This window comes from Oryzias melastigma, linkage group LG4, assembly GCF_002922805.2.
Source record: "Oryzias melastigma strain HK-1 linkage group LG4, ASM292280v2, whole genome shotgun sequence".
Taxonomy (NCBI): domain Eukaryota; kingdom Metazoa; phylum Chordata; class Actinopteri; order Beloniformes; family Adrianichthyidae; genus Oryzias; species Oryzias melastigma.
In genome coordinates this window covers 9,173,555-9,183,102 of record NC_050515.1, presented here as the reverse complement: position 1 = coordinate 9,183,102, position 9,548 = coordinate 9,173,555, and the positions used below count along the sequence as shown (strand labels likewise).

Genomic DNA, 9,548 nt, shown 5'->3' with positions numbered 1-9,548 from the left:
TAGTTTCATTCTTTTAATAAGCTACATGACTTGTTAAGATAAGAGATTTCAGACAGTTGAAATATAGACGTGAATACAGAGTGAACCTTCATTGTTGTTCACTGCGGTCGAAGGAGCGCTCAGTGAGTTTCTGTGTTTGCTCAGACGCACAAAAAATTAGAGGGAACATTGATCGTGTGTAACTTAGGCTGTAACTTAGTGATTTGTGCATATTTATTTTAACGATATTTGTAATTAGTTTCTAGCTGTTGTAATTTTAATTTGTCCATGTGTAATTGATATATATATATATATATATAATTTTGTAGTTTTTTTACTTATGCACAAAACATATTGAGTTACAAATTAAGCACAAATCCAAAATTATGCACAAATCCTAAATTACGCATGCACAAATCAAGAATACGCACGCACAAAACGTTCAAAGCAACTGATTGTGAATACAACAGACAAACCTCTGTTATGAGTCCAGTTTTCTTCCTCTTCTTTCTTTTTTTGACATTAAAGCTGTCACTGAGGACTTATTTTGCTGCTTTTTCGTCCTCTAAGTTTTAATGACGCAACAACAACCCAATCAACCCAACCAAATCATTGATTACTTCAAGCTTTTGAGTTGTTTTATTTGTTTTTCCCTTTTTTTTGCACTGTACAGGAAGTTAGAAGTGTGACAAACTGTAAACTAAAAAGAAAAAAAAAATAAATAAATAATATATAGCCTAATTACAGCACCCCTTACAACAAATGCCAGACTAGGCAGCTGCCTAGGTCGCCTATGCCCAGCGCCAGCCCTGCTTATTATTTTTATTAGAGGGTCTCATTTTAGGTTCAATCAAACAAAGACTTGTATACTCTATTTTAATAAGAATGGCTCCACTAAGTATGGTGAATCTCTAAATAAATAAATCTGTAAATATTAACCAGTTGCATAAGTAATAGCTAACATACAGTCGCTATTGCAGCTGCATGTTGCATTTCTTATTCCTGTTTTCCACACATGAAGGCCTCCAGCTGTTTTCCCTGTGTGCAGCGAAGAAAAACAAAACCTCATTGATCATGCCGGCGTGTTTTAGGAATTGGCATCAGAATTTCTTATGTATTTGTATCAACAGATTTTTTTTTTTCCTTTCAAAGGAGGTAATCAGAAAGGATTTTTTTGGAGCGTGTGCTCTCTCTGTGAATCTTGATGTTGACAATTTGCACACTTCAGGGAGGCCGGCAACTCCAGTCCCATTGATTGGATCATCTTTCTTCTCCCACCAGCTCCCTAAAACTGCTGGTGATTTCAAGGCATTGGTGCGAGTTTTCAGAACCGTTTAGCTAAATTGCTTTCATGAGATATTTTGGTGCTGAATTCAATTTTAAAAACTATATTTCAGAGAGTTATCTTTCTGTTCAAAGGCTTTAGTGCTGAAGATGCTTGTTCATTGTTAATATTGATACTTTATCGGTCATAAGCTATAATATTTTCTGGAATATTGTAATATTTTTATAATGGCAATAAGAATTCAGTTTTGATACGTGTGTGTAATGTTTCTCTGTAATACTTTTTAATGTAATTATAAGCACTTTATATTTATTTGATTTTATAAGTACTTGAGTAATGATTTGTACTTGGATTAGTAAAGGATAACTAATTAGAATTCACGAACCAGATTATGATAACTTTGGGAAAAATAAGTAAAATAGTTGAACAAAACATAAGAATGAGATTATATAAGTTAATTTGTTTAAGTTTAATTTCATTTTGTTAAATTTCACATCTAAAGGATTTAATGTCATGTTGTGTGTATTTGTACAAATGTAAATAATTTATTTATGATTAGAAGTAATTATGATGACATAGTTTACATGTGATGTGGATGTGTATAAAAATAAGTATCTCTTTTATTTTTATTTTTTTTAATAATTTTTTAATCATCTAAGTTTGGCACATCTATGTATATATTTCTTATTTAGTATTTTTGCTTTGATTGCATGAAATAAACAAATTCCAGAATCAGAAAACCAAAAATTTGTTCAGGACTTTGTAGATTTTTTTCTTTTAAAGTTTAATGCCTTTAAAAAATTGGATCTATTTTTTTCTAAAAAGGAAGTTTATATAAGTTTTTGTTTATTTGGTGTTTATTTCCTACATCTCAAATTTTACTGTTTTAATGCCGCAAAAATAATTTTAAAAAACTAATTTAACCTACATTATTGCTTTAATTGTCTTTATTCTTTACAGTTTTTAACACAAATATAAAAGTAATGAAATTGCCTCACTGACAAGGCGCCTCATCTTTTGTCTGTGTAAACTTCAGTCAATCAATGGAGTAAATTAATATCGATTAAGACTGAACACTTTTCTGCAGCTCCTATACCCATTTGTTTTTTAGTCCTATAAACCAAATACGTCTGATTTTTCTCCAGCTGCTGTTAGAAGATAAACTATTGAATTCTGTTAATGTTATCTCAAGTTTAGCCTCTAGATGTCAGTAATTACTGGATTGTTTGCATTTATTGAATAAGAATTGAGCAGAATGGGATTGATTTTGAATTTTTGAGATTATAAATAAATTAATACAGGAAAGGGAATAAATGGTTGGTAAATATGCAAAAATGCTAAAAGTTTCTGTTCCGTCAAGCATTTGTTCAAGCTTATATTTTCTATACAGCAGAATCCATTTTTGAAATAAATAAAACAGAACATTTGAATAAGATTCTAAAACTATTAAATTCAATTTATTTAAATAATGTTTTACTATTAAAAGTGATCCGGATGATGATTTTTTTCCCTCTACTTGTATCTTTGTTTCCATTTTGTCTGTCATTTAGCAAATTCTATAAAGATAATATTACGCTATTAAAAACGGGGGGACCAAGTGACAGAAACAGAGTGGACCCCCTACATCGGTGTCATGCTGTTAGCTTTATTTGGATCAAGTCAGAACAATGCAGCGAGTTGGCCAAATCCTCTCCATCCTTAACAGGCATCCACAGAACTCCTGGTGCTCTCAGCATGACTCAGGCCGGGTGCCGCAGGAGGTAGAAAACCCTGCCTAATCCTGTCAGTGCTTTTACAAATATCTATATTTCCTGGCAGAGAAGATCTGAGAATAATAAAACAACAGCAGGTGGTCATGTGGAAAATCTACAGATTTTGTACTTACATGATACGCTTGTTGTTTCTGCAATGTACAGCTTCTGCAGTACATATAGATATTTGACATTTATCTAGTTTCAATCCCATTCACTCCTGATCAAAAAGAGGAGTAATTTTAGTTAATAGCATAAACATGTGTGAACAGAAAGATATCATCAGCGTACAACATGATTATTAGTTCTGTTAAACATTTATTTTATAGATGTTTTAGGGCTGGTTTAAGCTTCAAATAAATTTTTAAGAGTTGCATTGGTTGCAAGGTTGTCAGGGAAAAAATGTGACATTACATGATGACTTCACCTACGATTGGAATCTTACGCCATTAACTTTATTTTGCGTGATTAGAAGAGGTGAAGCAAACTCATTAAGGAAAATTACTGTTTTTATGTCTTATGATTTCAAAGATAAAGCCAGTAGTACTATATTGTACAAGAGGGGGTAGATATTTAATCATGACTCTGTTGCAAAAACTAAAAAACGTGACATTTTTAAAGTAATTTTTACTTTCTAAGTCAACCATAACTTCATCTATATTTAATTAATGAGCAAATCCTTTCAAATGTCACTTATTTTTAAAAGTATGTAATTATTTTTTGAGACTTTTAAATACAAAAAAACCTGATGTACCACCTACACTAGGAAAGAGAAACCCTGGATCAATTATTAAAAGCTCTGTTATTTCTTACATTTGACATTAATGCATGTGAATAATTAAAAAAATAAAAAATGCGTTCATGTTTATTAATGCAAATTTCGTCACCGCTTCACGAGGATTCCATGGCGTTTCTTCATTTCTAACTACGCAAACACTGTCGGCTGTATACCATGGTCCCTTACAAAAGAAGTAATCATTTAAGCAATCTTTAGTACTTTATTATTGTTATTTTTCAGTTTCAGCTTTCACACAAAGCTGACTTTTTGAACGATGACGTGGCCCGTTGTCACGGTAACACGACAATGCGGCGCTGAGCTGGCAGTAGCAGCGCAGACCTGCAGCGGCGGAGGAAAGCTTTATGTTGTGATGTTGTAGAAAGATTAGGCCGAGTATCTTTACGGATTCACTTTTTTAAAATCAACAAATTCAACATTACATGTCACACTGAAAATTATAAAACAAAGGACGTTGTACAATCTTACAAGCAACGTACCGTAATAAAGTCTGTGCAGCCAAAAAAAGAATAGAAACATTATCTAAATAAAACAATTGTAATGTATTAAAATAAACCAAAACTAGAAAAAAAAAAGTAAGAAGGCACTAAATTGAATAAACTGATAAATTATCTAAAAGTCTCATATTATTTTTAACTTTACGGATTAACTTTATTTAAGTCTTTCACAGAACATGTCGGCAGCCTAGAAATACTCTTCTTCTCTTCTCACCTCTTCTTTTCCTCCTAACGTATCTTACATCGCCCCCTGGTGGTTATATCAGAACACAACAGATATATATGCTGATCGTCACTGCTTGTTTTTGTCCAGATGTTGAGGCAAAAGTTTCTTTTGAAGAATTCCGTGTGGTGATACAGAACATTTGGGGTATGTGACGGGAACTGCATTTTAGTGTGTGCGTTCACACCCAGCAGCCAATCAGAATCGAGCATTCACCTGGACAATGGTATAAGTTCATTTAAAGTTCACAAACACAATGTATGTTGTGTATAGTTGTATTTTTGCTGACATGGAGTAATTCTGCAGACACTAAAGACTTTAAATTCTTGCTTATCTTACTGTTGATATGTTTTTGTGCACAAAATTGCACTTCTGAGATATCGGAGTTAACACTATAAATTAAAACATTTTAGGCAATTAAAATGAAGAAAATGTTTTCTCTCAGGTCTGTTTTTGCTCAAACATTGGGATTAATCATGATTAATTACAATCCAAAAGTATGATTAATCGGATTTTTTTTTTTATTGATTGACAGCATTAAATTAAATTTATTACTTTTTATTAATTTAGAATTTTGATTTGACGGCTTATTTAATTTGATGAAAACTCATATTTTTAAAATGAACAAATTACAGATCTTTTGTTAATTATCCAATGTTTTTACTTTTTACAGTGTACATCGTCTCATCTGCATCATTAATCTATGAATTTACCTCAAATGTATTTATAGAGATTTAAGCGTCTTCAGAAAAAAAAGAACCCTGGAGAAACTGCATCATCAGGCTCAAAAAGTATAAACGTCAATCAGAAGTTTGTGGCAGACGCAGGAAACCGACCAACCTTAGTATGAATTTCACCACGCGATAGTGGTAGGAATGCACTACTATGGCCGATCGCTATGAAGTATAATATACGCAGTGGGCTGTGTGGAATATAAAAAGGCCGTATGGGTTCCGTCACATGGGTTATTCATGTGGGTTGTACATTAATTGGTACAGAGCTTCTCTGGTGGGTTTTTATTAAGGGTTGGGTGTTTGAAGTGTTTCTTTACCAGAAGAAGACGCTCATGGTGTTGCAGCCAATTTCTGAGCGAAGGAGTTTTTCTTCTCTTTACTGCGGAAGTTCAGCCACCAGGGAGGCTTTGCTAATAAGTTCCCAGTGCTAACCCCAACCTGTTTTCAGCCTCATTTCCATCTACATTAACTAAACTAAAGATTCATTTGCTCTTGCAGATGTTTTGTACTTCTAAAAGTAGACCTTTTTTTTTAGGAGTGAACTTTAAAAAATTAAATATCCGTGTCATTAAATGTGGAAAAAATATGAAATGAAAACAGAGTGGAATATTACTTGAATCCGTGCTCATTTCCATTAGCACTTTAAATGAATGAGGGCAAAATAAATGGTCTCGGTGAGGTTCCGACCATCGCTGGGCATATTTTTGCTGGTTCAATGGAATATGGAAATGAGAAGCAATTATAACAAATTTTAATGTCACCATTGTTACTTGGTGACCCTTCGTTTCACGCGGCTTGGGCACTTTGGTCAAAGCAGGTGTGGTGAAAGTCACACAGGCCTTTATTTTTCTTTCATTCTGAAAGGAGGACTTGTGTTCGCTTTGACCTCTCAGAAAAGAGCTTTGTGTGCTCACTTTGCGATGTTATTTTTTTCCCCCCTTCTTCAGCTGTATCAGGGTTTCAGACTGTCCAGGAACAGTCACCCAATCTGCCCTGCTGACACAGGAGAGAGCTTTTACAGGCCTCTGTGATTTTTGTGGGAATTACAATCCTCGAGGATTCAGTGTGGACTCTGAAAAGCTGCTGACAGCTGTCATTGATGGGATTTGCTTGCAGCCAAAAGAGAAAATAACAGACTTTACCGGGTATTTTATTAAAAAATGAATGTTATGATATTCCCTTTCAGTAATCAGACACCACCTGCCCTGTTCATGCTTTATCAAGTTTAATTATATTAAGATAATTGGGTAGATATTGAGTTTGTTCATGATTGACCAGTGAAGACAGAAGGAGAGCTTTTAGAATGCATATTTATACAGATTAAACTAGAAAAGTTGGATGACCTGCAATAATGCTAGAGTGAAAGCTTTTTACTGAAAGTAGTCGCTGAAGATGCTGAAGGTTTCTGATGAAAATGGTGATGCAGTTTTCTCTTAATTGCTGAAGGGATTTGCTGGAAATGCAAAAGCTATTTGCAAAATGTTAAATCGGCTAAAAGACTGGAAATTTCGTCAAAGAACTATGAAAGAGCGCTGAAGTTGATCTAAATTTAAAAAAATTGTAGTAAAATTGCTTTGAAATTTTTAATTTTTTAAAAAAAAATTAAATTTTAAATTGCAAATTTTGCAAAAAATATTTAGTGTGTTGCTTAAATATGAACTAAGCTCCAAACTAGCCCAAAAAACCTTAGTAGATGCAAAATTAGCCAAACAAGCTAGCTTTTTGCTTAAATACTAGCTAAACTACAAAATAGCAGAAAATTCCTCAATAAACTAAATTAGTCCAAAATGTTACCCTGTTGTTAAAATAGATGCTAAACTCTTAATTGTCCTATAAAAACATTGGTAGAAAACAAATTAGCCTAAAGTTAGCATGTTGCTCAAATATTAGCTTAACTCCAAATTAGCATAAAAAGCCTCGGTTGAGGCCAAATTAGCCAAAAAAAGCTAGTGCATTGCTTAAAAATTAGCTAAACTCCAAAACAGCCTAAAATTCCTCAGTAAACTAAATTGGTCAAACATCTTAGCATGTTGCTAAAATAGAAGCGAAACTCTAAATTAGTCTTAAAAAAAACCTCAGTAGATAACAAGTTACTTAAAAACGTTAGCCTGTTGCCAAAGTAGAAGCTCAACTCTAAATTGGTCTATGAAAACCTCAGTAGATAACAAAGTAGCCAAACATGTTAGCATGTTGCTAATGTATTAGCTAAACTCCAAATTTGCATGAAAAAATCTTCGTTGAGATTAGCCAAAAAAAAAGCTAGCACATTGCTTAAATACATGTTAAACTCCGAAATAGCCTAAAATTTATAAGTAAACTAAATTAGTCAAAATGTTAGCCTGTTGCTACAATAGAAGCTAAACTCTAAATTAGCCTAACAACCTTACTAGATAACAAATTAGCCAAAAACGTTAGCATCTTGCTAAAATATTAGGTAAACTCCGAATTTCTTTTTGAAAATTACTATATGGATGAAAACATAGCCCATGAATATTTTTAAAGGTTTGTTGCTAATCTACTTATTGGAAAGTTTGAATACTTATTTTGCTCAATTTTTTAAAAGTTTATGATACCAAAAATACGAGCAGAAATGACCTGACCAAGCTGAACGTTTTGCTACCAAGATTGCTGAAATATAATTGTTTTTGTGCCAAAAAATGTACGGAGAGGAGCAGGAGAATTACTATAGTGTGAAGGCTTACTAAGCATTCACACACCTATAACTGCTATAAAATTTAACTATATTCCATTAAAAAAAAATCATGCTTAAAGAAAACGTTTTCAAATTCTGTGAGACTGAAACAGACCGTCTTTGTTTACGGTTTTACTGTCAGCACATTTGTGTGAGACTGATGCTCGCTGGCACTTCTTTGGACCGGGCCAAGTCGCTTCCATCAGTGGAACGTGTCCATGCCTATGAAGTTATCACCTCCAGCAGATCAAAGGCGGTTGGCACATTAGTTATGCGTTGGTGAAAGGTGAGGCATTCGGTTGAAGTCGGGCGGCGAAGTGACGCTACTCCCGATTCTGAAAGTAATGAATTCCTCTTGATGGAAAACTACTTCCAGGTATTTCTCTGCAGCTAAAAAAATCCACCAAAAATATATACTTTTTATTTATTATTTTTAGTGGTGCAAGATAGCATTTGCCTTGATGATCTTTTGATGTGATCATAACTTTGGATGCTGCACTAGACATAGAGCTGGGCGATATGGAAAAAACATGATTATATCACAATAACGATATATATCACGATATATCACAAAGTATATTTTCAGTCATTCTCTGAAAAAAAATGGACAAAAATTCATTGACGTGTATATCAAACACTTCATATAAATGGCCAATGCAAAAATATCATTACCTTATTTATTTTTTCAAGTAACATGAATAGTTACAAATGAGAAACAGTTTGCACAACAGATTTTATGTGTTATATTGTATCCTGATTGATCTTTTATAAGCGGTCAAGAAAATGGATGGATGTATTTTACTCTAGAGTGCTTTTATAATTTTATGCTGTTTTTTAAATTTTGTTCTTAAATTGTCAATTTTTTAAACTTTCTTGTATTATGAAGTACTTTAGTACACTGAAAGGAGTTGTAAAATGCTTTATAAATACAGTTCATTCATTCATTCTGCACGTCTTGAGGGGCGCCTGACTCCCACCATCTACATTTGTGACCACGCCAACAATTTACCAAAAAATGAGGTGTTTTACATTAAATCTTAAAGATTCTGCCGAAGCCTCCCCGTCATGCAGATGTATCTGTGACCTCATCAGTGACTCTGATCATGTCTTGAGCTGTTTTAAAAGCGTCTTTTAATTGTCGTTTTTAGCCTGTTTTCTTGGACGTAGATTATAAAGAGTAACATTAGAAATGAACCACTGAGTTGTGGGCGGGATTGTTGTTCTTCCCTTTTTGTCGTGGCGTGGGGCGGGAAGCTTGTGGCCCGCCCAGTTTTTGTTTCTGATTAACAACAATTTGAATAAAGAAATACTCAGAAATACCATTTTTGAGCTTAAATTTCTTATTTTCTGTCCTCCGTCATCGAAAAAATAAACAAGAACATTGGAGAAGGATTTTACGTCTAAGCATTTTTCTGATACTTGGCAAGTTTTTTGTGGATTGAATTGATTATCAAAATGTCTCTAACATCGATTGGGCCTTTGTGGCTGCTGGTGCACAGAGGTTGGCGCCCTAACTTCTGTTTGAGCTGATCGTGAACCCACTTGAAAAGAACTTTCTGTCACTGGGCAGCAAATTTTGAACAACTTGCTT

The 9,548-nt window shown here is 33.6% G+C and overlaps 1 long non-coding RNA gene across 1 annotated transcript in view; it reads left to right on the top strand.

Annotated features, from left to right (window-relative positions):
- LOC112150202 overlaps positions 1-9,548 on the top strand; it is a 65,975-nt gene that overhangs the window by 53,854 nt on the left and 2,573 nt on the right. The gene's annotated exons all lie outside the window — the stretch shown is intronic.